This window comes from Callorhinus ursinus, unplaced genomic scaffold (assembly GCF_003265705.2).
Source record: "Callorhinus ursinus isolate GAN/ISIS: 27379988/994484 unplaced genomic scaffold, GSC_fseal_2.0 scaffold2, whole genome shotgun sequence".
In the NCBI taxonomy this organism is placed as follows: domain Eukaryota; kingdom Metazoa; phylum Chordata; class Mammalia; order Carnivora; family Otariidae; genus Callorhinus; species Callorhinus ursinus.
Genome location: NW_027397064.1, coordinates 78186721 through 78200955, shown reverse-complemented (window position 1 = coordinate 78200955; position 14235 = coordinate 78186721). Strand labels below are relative to the sequence as shown.

Here is a 14235-nt window from a genome sequence, read left to right as displayed (position 1 = left end):
TTCCTTCCTTCCTTCCTTCCTTTCTTCCTTCCTTTCTTTCTTTCTTTCTTTCTTTCTTCTATACAAAAGTCTTGAATATCTATTCTTTTGAAATCCTTTAGATCCAAATTTGACCCCCTGGGAAGGTTCTCTGTCAATGAAAGAATATCACTCTATGTAGGACCCCACTAGAAAATATAATCCTTGTACATTGACTCCAGCGAGTGATGAAAGGTATAGGGTCTTGTGTTCTTTCACTATACCTGCCTCAATCAGGTTTAGCTTTGTGTAAGTCTTTTCTTCCTTCTGAAGTTCAGATGATTCAGTGATGACTATAAAGCCCTTTTTCATGGTAATTATAATCAGAGTTCTGAGTACATTTATGCATCTATAGCTTTTCAGTTTTACGCTTAAATGGATGCCCTCCAAAGTATTTTGAGGGCTGATTTAGCTTGAAGAGTTTCCATTTAAAACCTATTCTTGTGTTTCTATCATTTTCAGCAGCAAGGCACGGGAATTGATCTGGTCATAAATGACAATGGCGAGTGGGTGAATCCAAAGCTCTTCACTGTGTGAAGATAGTATTATTTCCTCATCACCACTGTAAAAGCATAGATTTTCAAAATAAATTGTTAAGCGTCTACCTTCGGCTCAGATCATGACCCCAGGGTCCTGGGATCGAGCCCCACATCGGGCTCCCTGCTCAGCGGGAGGCCTGCTTCTCCCTCACCCACTGCTTGTGTTCCCTCTCTCGCTGTCTCTCTCTGTCAAATACATACATACATACATATCTTAAAAAAATGAAAATAAGTAGTGTCATACTTGCTCTTTTTAGGATATTAGATGGTACTACATAACCAGTGTATCAAGAATTAAGGCTCACCGAGTTAGCCGGCATAGAGGATGCAGGGTGGACAGGGAGCCTCACCGGGAAGGGGTCAGAGCCAAGTGTGATCCCACTTGCCTTGTGTGGGCAGCCGCCCGGCTGCAGGCCCAGGGGAGTGGCAGGGAGCTGTCTTTTTGGACACAGCATTACTTAAACCTCAGAGGGCGTTATGCACAAATCTGAACAAGATTAAGGGATCGGGGTTGCACTGTACCGTGAGAGAAGATGAGATTAGCTTTCCCCAGCTAGAAAGACTGGATACATTTTAAAAAGTATTTTAACCACAGGGATTTGTAAATTCTCCTGGAATCTATTACCATCTATTAGCTCCTGGGGCTTTGAAGCACTGACTGCTGAAGATATGGCAGTAACAGGGTGATCTGCTTTCCTTTGTGGTGGGGTTTGAATACCAAGGTGCCAAAGGAGCCTGGAAGGGCTCTTCCAGACCCGATGATGGAGGTAGGGAGGTATTATTCAAAGCCTGCTTACAAATCAGGTGGCTCGACAGTCTAGAATAAAAAAGTGCTGTAATCAGCTTACACTGTCACGTTTCTATCAGGGTGACAAGGGTACTTAAGACCTTCTGTTCAGGAAGTCAGAAGCAAATTTTGCTTCAGCTCTTAATTCACGATGATGTCATCTCTTTTTGCTGTGCAGTTGTATTGAGGAAATCAGCCGATTTTCTTTTTCTACTGCATGAAGGGGATTTTAGAGCCATTGGTGAGTCTATGAGCCTCCCTTCACTTGGGTTATACTTTTGCTACAACTAGACAGAGTTGTCAACAGGTGACTTCTAAAGTTCTGGGAATAATGACAGTAGGGATCATTATTCTGTGTCAGGCATGTGCTATGGGCTTTCATTCTCCACCTTATTTAAACTTCACATGCAATAATATGAAGACACTCTGACTTGACACCTATTTAAAATATATTTTAAAAATGAATTTATACCATAAATTTGTACTTCACAATTTCAACCTCTTTTTTAATAATTAATAATGAAACTTATTTTTTCCTGATTACATAAAGGAAAAGTCACCTGAAATACATGCCTTTGTGATAACCACCAATAACATTTGGGTGCCCATCCTTTCATCTCTCTCTCTCTCTCTGTATCTCTTCCTCTATTCAAACACACTGGTGTGTGTATGTGTGTGTGCAAATAATTCTTCATAAATTAGATCCTTTTAAACATTCTGCATTTATTGTGGATACCTTTTAAAAATTATATTGTTTGCTTCTGCCTTCCCTTCACATCCATGACTCCCTCACTCTATTGTCAACCATGTTGAACAACCTAGTTTATGTAGATATGTATTTCCATATTTCTCTCCATGTGTTATATAGACATTTACAAATATCTATATATATAGATATAGATATATGTAGATATTGTTCAAAGAGGCATCCTCTAAAGCAGTGTTAGTCATGTGATCAGGGTCCACATTACCCGCAGCTCTAAGTAGTGGGCAAGACATTCCACAGAAGGGTTGCCGTAATATACTTTGACTCTTCCTTCTCTTACTGAGCAATATCTCAGGGACTTCCATTGTTGAGATGGCATGTATCTCACTCATTCTCTTCAGTGACTTCATTATAAGATGGGGGAGGTAGGAATTCCACCTAATTCTTATTTTCCGTTTGCATGATATCCTGTTGCGCATGTGCCATTTATCAATGAGATGTTCTCTCCACAATGGATCACAATACTCACCTTATCAAATAGAAGCTTCTATTCTATGAATATTGCCAGTGATCAAGTGCGGGGGGGTTACTCCAGAAATGATACTGGGATTCATTTCTGGGCCCTCCAGTCTGTTCTGTTCTGTTATTCATGCCCATGCCATGTTTTTGTTTGTTTGTTTTTTTTTTTTAAGATTTTATTTATTGAAGAGCAAGAGCAAGGCGGGGAGGGGCAGAGGGAGAAGCAGATTCCCTGCTCAGCAGGGAGCCTGACACGGGGCTCAATATTAACCCTGAGATCATGACCTGAGCTGAAGGCAGACGCTTAACCAACTGAGCTGCCCAGATGCCCGTCTAGGTCAGGTTTTGATTTTAGTGAATTGAAGTCTGGTATGGCCCTTCCCTCATTATTCTTTCTCAAAAATTTCTTGCCAATTTTTGGACACTTAATCTTGCCTAAACAGATACTATATCCACTTTAAAAATTTGGGACTCTAATCCACATTGCATTAAATGGTTGTATGAATTTTGAATTTATGTACATATCTCTAATCTTTCTTTGCCTTTTGGATGCTATTAGAATGCTATTATATTTTCATTGCAAATATGGAGAAAAGCTCTAAACTTCCAGCCACCTGACCAGTCTCCTTCATTGATTCTAGTAGTTTTCATTTTTGAACTAGAGTTGGAATTTCTGGGTATATAAACATATCATTGGCAAAAAAGGAAAATTTTCTCTCCCCATCGACTCTGTTTGTATAGACCATTTTCTTTTCCTCAGTGCGCTGCTGGCATCCCATCTTATTCCTGGTATTTTTTAGAATGACGTTTGCAGTTGATTTTTGATAAATAGATATTTTCATATTCAAAAGGTTTCTTCTGTTTATATTTTACTAGGAGTTTTATTAAAAATGGTTGTTGAATTTTACCAGCTGTTTTTAGAACCTATTGATGTAACCGACCCCTTTCCCTCCATGCGTTTGTTGCTATCACGAATGATGTGGATGGATTTGCTGGTGGAAACTGGTGGAAACTCTACTTGATCACTGGCGGTATTCATTTCATCTACTTTGGGATGTGCTTGCTAATATTTTACTTAGAATTTTTACAAGTGGGGGGCGCCTGGGTGGCTCAGTCGTTAAGCATCTGCCTTCGGCTCGGGTCATGGTCCCAGGGTCCTGGGATCGAGTCCCGCATCGGGCTCCCTGCTCAGTGGGAAGCCTGCTTCTCCCTCTCCCACTCCCCCTGCTTGTGTTCCCTCTCTCGCTGTCTCTCTCTCTCTCTCTGTCAATTAAATAAATAAAATCTTTAAAAAAAAAAAGAATTTTTACAAGTGGGATAACAAATAAGCAAATGTTTATAAGTGAGATTGCTCTGTGGTTTTCTTGTATTGTATTGCTCTTATCAATTTTGGTTTAAAGGCTAAACCAGTTTTATAAAATGGATTTAGGGGCTTTCTCTAGGTTTCTATAGTCTTGAATAATTTAATAACATTTTTATTCTTTGTAAGTTATCTGGAATTCACTGTAAAATCATCTGTTTCTGCTCTCTTTCTTAATGGTAGGAATTTAACCACTTTCCAAATCCCTCCTATGATAATTGGTCTATTCGATTTTCTATGTGACTCAGTTTTGTTGATTTTTTATCTTGCAGAAATTCATATCAAGAACTTCAGAATGCATTTGCTTCTTTTTTCTTTCTTTTCTTTCTCTCTCTCTCTTTTTTTTTTTTAGAGAGGGAGAGAGAGAGGGAGGGAGAAGGAGAGGGAGAGAGACAGGGAGGGGCAGAAGAAGAGGGAGAGAGAGAATCTTAAGCAGGCTCCATGCCCAGCATGAGCTTGATATAGGGCTTGATCTCACAAACCCCAGATCATGACCTGAACCAAAATCAAGAGTCGGACATTTAACCGACTGAGCCACCCAGGCGCCCCTGCTTCTTTTTCTTTTTCCTGCCTCCAGTCTTGCTCTTTCCCAACTCCTGCATTTCCTTTCCTTCTTGACTATGACTGTTACCCTTGCAGTCTGTTATTTCAGAAACCTTTCACGTCTAGTTAACATGCTCTCAGTTATGGTATCCATAGTATCTTAGATTTCACAATATATTTGCAAGATATACTTCTCATTGCTGTTCCTTCTCCTTTCCCTTTTCCTCTCTCTTGAGTTCTCTGCTCTGATGCATTTTTGTTGGACTAGAGTCCTTCCCCATATTTTTTACATATGAAGCATGGGGTTTATTTATTTTTGAATCATTGCAATTCTCCAAGAATTTTCTTTCTAGCTGTGTAAGCCTTGGAAAGTTTAACATACCTGGGCCATTGTCTCCTTATCTGTAAAATAGCAGTACCAATAACAGCTACCTGGTAGGAATATTATAAAGATTAAACGCATTAGTGTCAGTATTCTGGTCATCTACTGCTATATAATGAACTACCCCAAAACAGCAGTACAGACAACAACTTATTTTTTTTAAAGATTTTATTTATTTATTTGAGAGAGAGAGGGAGCAAGAGAAAGAGAGAACATGAGCAGGGGGAGGGGCAGGGGAAAAGCAGGCTCCCCACCAAGCAGGGAGCCTGACGCGGGGCTCGATCCCGGGACCCTGGGTCCATAACTTGAGCAGAAGGCAGATGCTTAACCGACTGAGCCACCTGGGTGCCCCAACAACAACTTATTATCTCTCGTGGTTCTGTAGGTTGCGCTTGGCTGAACCATTCTTGTCTGGGGGCCCTTGTATGGTCAGAATCAAATAGCAGCTGGGGCTGGAATTTTCTGTAGGTTTAGCCAGGCTTGATGTCCAACATGGCTTTTTTCACTCACATGGCTGTTTTTCTTATACAACCTCTCCCTTCATCTGAGAAGCCTGGCTTTCCTGTTTGGAGACTCTAGGAGGCAGAAGAGTGCCGGTCTTCATAATGTCTTGGCTCAGAGCTGGTACAGTGACACTTTTACTGGATGCTATGAGATGGGAGACTAGACCCCATCCTGAACTGGCATGAATGGAGAGGGAGGGAAGGAATTAATGAGAGCCACCTTGTAGACAAACTATTACAGTAAGTGAAATGCGTAGAATGGAACCTGGCACTGGATGAGTGCTATATGAATATTAACTCAGTGGTACTCTTGTTGTGGTTATTATATTAACTTCAGTATTTCCTGTAACTGTGGGAGGTGAAAGATATCTCGAATGGGCACAGAATTCAGGGAATGTGATTCTTTCCTCTCGGCAGTGCAGATGAAGTCTGATGTTACTTTAATTTTCTTTCCTTTATAGGTAACTTATTATTTTTGTCTAGAATCTTCCAATATTTTTTTTAAGATCAGAAATAAGACAGCTGTTACCACTTTTTAACAGACTTTTGGAGGTTTTAGAAAATACGAGACAAGAAATGACAGGAGGAAATATTAAAAAGGAAAAATAAAGTTTCCTCATTGAGCTGATGATTATTTTTGGAAAACCCAAGAGGCTCTATTAAGAAACACTAACTAGAATTAAAGAGGGAATAGAGTAAGATGAGTGATTATGAGAGAAACACATAAAAACCATAGCTTTTCTTTATTCTAGCGAGTACCAGGGTTTGCATTGAAATGTGTCTTTTGTAATCATCCTTAACTCGGGACTGGACAAGCTCTTTCAACCTGCCAACTGCAGTCTTTTTGCAAGGTTGGGGTATTTTCCTCTACGATTCCTTCAGTGTTTGCCTTTCCTCCATCTGCTCCTTTTTCTCTGCATGTCCTTGTGATTTGTATGACTATGATATGTCAACTGCCTTTTCTTGGGGGAATATTTGCCCTTTTATTATGAGGTCTGAGTTCCCTGTTTTGGAAGACTGTCCTCTATTTTATGATAGGATAGGGACGGCAGAAGGTGGCTGTGTGCCTGGGAGTGTAGGGGGCTATTATTTTGTCTCGTGGCTCTCCTAGAAGTACTACCAGTGGGATTTTAGAGAGAGGCTGCTTTCTTCTCATTAGAATGCCCTCTTGCTACCTGGAAGGCTGAGGGAGGCGTGTGCAAGGAGGTTCTTCTGGGGACCTCGATGGAGGACAGACAGGTGGAGTCAGCCCACCGGACAAGCCTCAGGCTCATGAAGTTATAGCTGCTCAAAGTGTCCTATAGCTTGACCTGCACTTGGAGGGTAAATAAAGCAATGAGTAGGCCATGGAAATCAAGATAAAAGGACCCAGGCACCAGAGAATAATAAGCAGAAGGTAAGTGGTGTTGGACAAGTAGAAGGATGGCGGAGAAAGATGATAATTTTAAAAAAGATATAAAGCAATCCCAGTGCAAAATAAAGTCATCTAGAATTTAAACAAAATGCTTTGTAAAGGAAACATTCTGTAGATATCAAGGAATTGTTAGCAGTGATTGCCTCTGGAGAGGGGGCGGTGGGATGGCTGGAGGACCAGGGTAAGAAAATGACTTCCTTTTCCTTGATATTTAGCCCCATGTCACTTCGACACATCCTGTATGGATGTACTTATGCTGTTGGATGTGGAATGGAGTGGGCTATAAAAAAGTAGTAGTGTTAGGGTAAGCTGGAAATTTTCTGTTTCCAAATTATAGGAGAATATGGCATTTAATTTGGAAGGAAAAATGCATCTTTATTTTTATTATCTTCTAATGAAACCACAAGAAGATTAATGGTGCCTGTGTCATCAGTAGAAATCTAAAATATTTTCAGATAACATTAGAGTTGTTGCAGACATCTCAAAATATCATTTATGTTCATGACTGCTTGAAATTATGATCATTATTAACATCACCACTAGAGCTTGATATTTAATGTCATAATAAAGAAGCATATATATTGCTATATCACAAGTTTGTGTATTTTAATATTTTTATATTGATATTTAAATATAATTGGTTTGCTTTGTAATCCTGTGTATTTCACATTATGCCTTTAAAAATACTGCTTTGAGGGATGTCTCGGTGGCTCAGTCGGTTAAGCATCTACCTTCAGCTCAGGTCGTGATCCCAGGGTCCTGGGATGGAGTCCCGCATCGGGCTCCCTGCTCAGCGGGGAGTCTGCTTCTCCCTCTACCCCTCCCCCTGCTCTCTCTCTCTCTCTCTCAAATAAATAAATAAATAAAATCTTTAACAAAAATAAAACTGCTTTGGGAATGGGTCCATTGGTTTTCACTAGACTGATAAAGGGATCTATGTCCCCCAAAATCAAGAACTTCTGGAATATAGGAACTGTTGGGATAAACTGGTCTGGAAAAATCAAGTGGAAAAAACATTTCAAAATACAGAGCAAAATATATAAATAAAAGATCAAAAATCATTAGGAGAATATTAAGAGACTGAGCAGACAGCCTGACTCTTACAAAATGGGCAGAATGGAATCCTTCATCATAAAAGGATCCATTTTGGGCGCCCAGGTGGCTCAGTCGTTAAGCGTCTGTCTTTGGCTCAGGTCATGATCCTGAGGTCCTGGGATGGAGCCCCGCATCGGGCTCCTGGCTCAGCGGGAAGCCTGCTTCTCCCTCTCCCCCTCCCCCTGCTTGTGTTCCCTTTCTCGCTGTGTCTTTCTCTGTCAAATAAATAAATAAAATCTTTAAAAAAAAATAAAAGGATCCATTTCCCAATAAAGTGTGGTTGGGAACATTATGTCTGTTTCGGCTTTTCTTGTTGCTTTATTTGTACAGCCTTGTAAAGAAAAACACAACATTGGCAAAGCTTTGTTGGAACAGTTTTTTTGTTTTCAAGTTAAATTTTACTGGTCCACAAAACCCCCCCAGGTTTAGAATCACTGATGCAGGTCAAACCCCTTATTGCCAGGTCAGAGAAGCCAGTGTGATTGTCCATGGGGAACAGTGACTTAGGGTAAAAGCCAGGACTGGAGCATCTGCACCAACGTCCCTGCCCTCTTCAGCTGAAGAGGGGCTGGTGGTGCTGGTAGGGAAGTCCCAGGACAACCACCTGATGCTTCTAGACCCGAAGGAACACAGAGTGATTGAGCTGGGGGTGGGCTGTGGTGGCGGTCCTCTGCCCGAGCGGAGCGCTTCTTGCTGCTTCCTCCACCCTCAAGGGGTACCGGGCTCTTAACATTTTTCCCCCTGGGGAACAAAGAAACAGCCTTTAAAACCCTTGCATGGTTTTCTGCTGATGATAGGTCTCAGCTGCTGTTTCTGTAGCAAAAGGAAAGCGACATCAATGCTGGAGACTAGTGATTGTATGTAAGAAAACAACAAAAGGCAGGGTGTGTGTGTGTGTGTGTGTGTGTGTGTGTGTGTGTGTGTGTGTGTGAGAGAGAGAGAGAGAGAGAGAGAGAGAGAGGAAAGGGAGGGAGGGAGAGAAAGTTGTAGTTCTTTTTCTGGAGGATGAGAGGAAAAAATCTTGTCTAAATAAATTTCATTTAAGCCCTGGGATTATGTCTTCATGTGATTTTTTTTTCGTAGGAAACTGCAAATGTTACTGGCCATTGCAATCTTGTTTTATTGGCGCTGGATTAAATATCATATCTAAACTTACTGCTACCACAATTGTTAATAGTGTTTGCTGCTTAATTGTAACAGCACTTTTTGAAAGTGCCAGGACATCCTTAATTTCATGTTTGGAAGGATTCAGGAATGTTGCTTTTGGATGTTAGCGTTTGCTCTAAGATTTGATTTGCAAACAAATAAAACAAATAGTAATGTGTAGAGTCTTGCCTATGTATATAAAATGGGTTTCTGTTTGCATCCATCTGGATGCATCCACACTCCAGGGGCTACACCTAACAGGCACTGCCTTTTCTCATTAATAAGAAGACTGGAAGCTGGCAGTCCAGGGCAGATGTGACAGCTTTGAGAGACCAGTTTTGTTCCATCTTCCTACTCCTCATACTCCCCAAAATGACACTCACCTCTGGAAAAGCAAAAGGCACAGGTAAGGTATCAGCTTTCCTGGAAGCCCTACTGTGGCTGTCATTTGCATCTCATTAGCCTGGACTGTGTTACGTGATCACCAGGGCTGTAGGACACTCTGGGAAGGGTATTTCGAGTCAGGCCAGATGCCACCCTGAACAAAATCGAATTTCTGTTTGTAACAAAGAAGGAGTGATTAGATTTTGGGTATGTAACCTTCAGCCGAGCCCAGGGTCCTTCGCCATACCCCTCTGTCTTCATTCCAGCAGGTCTCCTGCTCACCTGTCAGGTCTCTGTCTGTGTCTTCTCCCCCAGGAAGCTCCCTGGGGCGTGCAGGAGGGGTTAAGTGACCATTCTCTGAGCACTGTTTAGCTATACAGCTAACATTACACGTAACCTATCCCTGTCATCTGGAATGATCTGTTTTATGAAAGATCTCGTAAGTACTGTCAGAGTAGGGTTTGTGTCCAACTTTTTAATTTCAGTTCCTGAAACAGTACTTGGCACACAGTAAGTGCTTATTTAAAGCACCTGAACTGTTGAAAACAAGGTAAGCTTACTGAAATTCAGGGATCTCAGAGCACTTTTAGTTTTTTAAAAATTCTTTTTTTAATTTTTCTCTGTTTTGAGGTACAATGTATTCATTTATAGGAGCATCTGTTGGATATATTTCTAGATGTTTTTAATCTCGTAAAATGTATTGGTTGTTGGTGTCAGTGTACATGCGAATGTGTGTGTGTGTGTGTGTGTGTGTGTCATCTTTATCTGAGTGCAGCTGTGAAGTGCACCAATTATTTCCTGTGGCACTGAGCACTTTAAGATCCATGAACCAAGTAGAGATTAGAGACAGTGGCCTCAGACATAGAATTACAATGAAGGTGCAGCTTAGACACCCGCCTCCCCTCCCCCCACCGTGGGATATCGGAAGACAAACGAGGTTGTTTATCTGAAAAGTGTTTTGAACTCTTACCTCTCCAGGAGAAAAGTCCTATGTTAATTTCTGGTACAGTTAATCCTCTATTTCCCCTGTCAATAGGAAAAAAAAAAAAAGAGTGCAGATTGTCTAAAGGTCATTGATTCTTGGTTTTGGAATTGAATGATAATATATTCTGGATGTTGGCAGGAGACCAGTCTCCTGTGTGAGTAAAATGAGGCTATTGCTAATGCCAGTCATGAATTTGCATTATCAGTTCCTGTCTAAGCCCTATCAGGGGCAGGTGATGTGGAATGACTTTGTATTTAGAAGGGCCAAGTCATGTACAATTCATTCATGTCTATGGCTGTCACGAGTTCCATCCTTGTTTTCTGATTAGATCATAAGAAACTGGGTTACATTTCGATCTTTCACTGGAATGCTTACGTGAAGAGCATCTCCAGATCCTAGGCAGAACTACTAATGAAGTCATTAACCATTAAGGGCTAATGAATGAAGGGTTGGTCAAAGATCCCTGTGCCCCAAAGTATGGTCCTGGACTAGCAGCATCAGCATCACCTGGGAAACCTGTTAGAAATGAAAAGTCCCAGGCCCCACCCCACACCTACTCAATCAGAAACCCTGAAACACAGAAATCTGTATTTTCACAAGTCCTCTGGGTCATTCTGATGCAGGGTCAAATTTGAGAGCCCAAGTCCATAAAATCAAGATGTTTTCAAAGTGCCTTGGATCATGGTTCTTAGAATTCAGCACTAAGTAAAAAAATCTTTGACAAATAGGCATGAAATCTTTTTCCAGGCAGTAAGAATGACATCAACCATCATGTTTCTATTTTGGCCTTTTTCTTTAGGAAATTTGGAGCTATGCTGACTGCTCAATCATAGTCAATACATTTGCCTGGGCTTTTTATTTCCTCTTCCTTCCCATGAATTTTATTTGCTTCTTTTATTTAATAGCCTTACTATGAGTCTTTTATTATAGGTGTCTCAAATCCATTTTTCTAGTAAGTGGGTTGGCAGCATGGGTGGGATATAATCTGAAATAAATTGACTCACTCACATAGTGATTGACAGAAGTATTTGACTAAGAAATGTACTAGAGAGTGAGGGAAGCTAGCATTGAATTAAACAGATCTTGCAGAAAATACCATGCATGCCCTTGAATATTTGTGGTGAGAAAACGCAAACAGTATAGAAACAAAATGAAAGTAAAAACTTCCCTCACTCCTCCAGTGGAGGCCCTCTCCCCAAAGATAATTATTAATAATTTTTAGGTATCTTTTCATAAAATAAAGTTTATGCATAGAGCCCATATGTGTGTGTGTATGTGTGTGTGTGTGTGTGTGTATTTATGCATTTCCTTTTTTGAAAACACAAAAAGGACCATGGTGTACATTCTCACATGCATCATCTTTTTTTTTCTTCATAATATATCATATAGATCTTCTTCCTTTTTAAAAAGTTACACAACAGTCCTTTGTATGGTATTACTTTAACTTACAAACCTCCCCGTTATTATTAGATATTTAGGTTATCATGAACCTTCTCCCCTATATTTTCACACACTTTTGAAATATATCTCCTGGGTAAATTGTTAGAAACAGAGTTTTTGGATTAAAGAGCACACACATTAAAAAAAAATTGAGAGATACTTTTTAATTACCTTCCAAAAAAGAGAAACTAATTTACTTCTCAAATGAGATTGTCCTTTTCCCACACACTCATTAACATAGGGTATTATCAAATAAAGTATTTTTGCCAATTTTATAGGTGAACGAATTATATGGTTTTGAATCATTGTTTTGATTCACTTTAAGTCTGATAAGGTTAAACATTTTGAAAAGATTTATTAGTTAATTTTTATTTCATTTTTTGGGAACTGCTCTTTAGGGATGATGTTTATCCATGTTTTCCTTGATCTAATCCTTAAGTTTCTATACCTGGAAATCTTTAAATCACCACAGAAGTTGTGTTTGTTGTTGTTGTTTTAATACAGATTTTCTGATTCTATCTTAGACTTCCTGAGTCTGTTTCTGTAATAGTCTACTTCTTCAGGAAATGTTGGTGATCAGTCACATTGGGACTGTGGTCTGTGAATTCTGTAAACACAGTACAGTGTCTGGGAGAGATCTCTTAAACCAGCAGTGTCTCAGTTCTTTTTATCCAGTTAACAGGGAATAAATATTCAAGACTGCGTTGTGGGCACTGATAATTGGGAGCCAAAATACTGTCAACTTTTTCCATTTTTTAATCTAAAAAATTGTATATAAAAATTCATTTCATATTAGGATCTAAACTGTCTCATGTGGTGGGAATGAAAATGGAAGGTAGATAATAAATACTTCCAGGAGAATTTCTATTTGTGAATTACATGCCAATGATATTTGCTTCTTTAATAATCATGAACTCATGCTCCGCATACTGCCATTTGAGCCAGGAAGCCCAGAACTGAATTTTAAGACCAAACATAGTAACAATATTTTGCTAGGTTTCTTGTATTCTTAATTTCCCTTGCATTTCTATTGTTTTTGACAATGTCACGCTCATCTCAGAAGACCTCTCCTGTGGCTTGCGTTTTCCTTTCTCCCTGATTTTATAAAAGGTTAACATATCGTTAAGCATCCTCCAACAGTTGGCTTTCTCCTCACACAAGGCAAATTGAGAATATTTAGGAGACTGTTCCACAAGGTCCTCCATATATACCCTGGTGCCCAATAATCCCGAACCCCAAATCCTTGCCTGCAGCCTTTCCTTGCTCAGGTGAGCCTGGGGTAGGGGAAAGAGGAAGTCAAGTTTGTAAGTTTCTGGTACATTTCCTACCCCCTCATTTATCACATCACAGGAAAACAGATGAAGAGAAAAAACCTCCCCAAATGTTATCACATATAAAGAAAAATGAAACTTAACCAACTGAGCCACCCAGGCGCCCAAGAAAAATGAAACTTGATTAAAAAAAAGAATTAGGAAGAAAAAAGGATTTCATCTTTCTACTGTGTTGCAGACTTAACCAAACTACGGTTTCCATAGCCCAAATTCTTTCAGTTGTTTATATCCCACTTATTTTATTCTCCTTTCCCACTCATTTCTCCAAGATTTGCACTTCCCATTTGTTATTGAAATCAGCTAACAATTAATCTGTTCTGGCATGAGTGTTTCCCCTGGGAGTTTACCATGTGATTGGCTTTTTAATCCAGCTGTTACAATTCTCCCAATACTCATAGACACAGAGCAGCTTCAATTTGTGTGTTTCAAAGTGCTGGCCAGGGTTATTAGGAAAGTGAGGTTTACATATCTGCTTTGTGGAACTGGAATGGTACCAGGCAATTGATTTGCAATGTGATTGGGGACTTGAGGGGAAGATGGAAAGAAGTATTTGGAACAAAAGCCAGGTTCACTCTAATTTGGGGCTCCATCCACACACGACACTTTACTGCACAATGAGAACACACATTGGACTAGCTGAATGCAGGTGTGCATAAGTTAGGGACAGGGCCAAGGGTAGCTAGTTGTATCTTTACAATGTATAGATGGGTCTTCAGCAATCCCAGAATCTATGGCCAAGTCTCCCTAGAACTAGCTGTTAAATTCGTATTTCTTTACAAATTTACATCATTAGAAATAGGTCTTAATAAGCAATGAAACCTTGATAGGGTAGATATTCAGTTAAGAAAATTGTATTATACTTTTTGTCTTCTTCTCCCAAATTAATTTATGTTTTATGCCACTATTCAGAAAAATAAATTTCAGAGTGTAAAAATAAGAAACAGTTTTGAAGTGATTTTATTAAAGCATTTACTACCAAGTATTTATTTATTTATTTATTTTCTTTTTTATTAATTTATTATGTTAATCACCATACATTACATCATTAGTTTTTGATGTAGTGTTCCATGACTCATTGTTTAC

General features: G+C 39.7%; 1 protein-coding gene across 5 annotated transcripts in view; it reads left to right on the top strand.

The window, feature by feature from the left end:
• The window catches only part of LYPD6 (LY6/PLAUR domain containing 6), a 118148-nt gene that overhangs the window by 54635 nt on the left and 49278 nt on the right, over positions 1-14235 (top strand). The window contains exon 1 of one of the 5 annotated variants that reach the window (XM_073905078.1): positions 9317-9418. The exons of the other annotated variants lie outside the window; for them this stretch is intronic. The gene's annotated coding sequence lies outside the window, so the exon portion shown is untranslated. Of the gene's footprint in view, positions 1-9316; positions 9419-14235 lie in introns of those variants that run through there. 5 annotated transcript variants of the gene reach the window in all.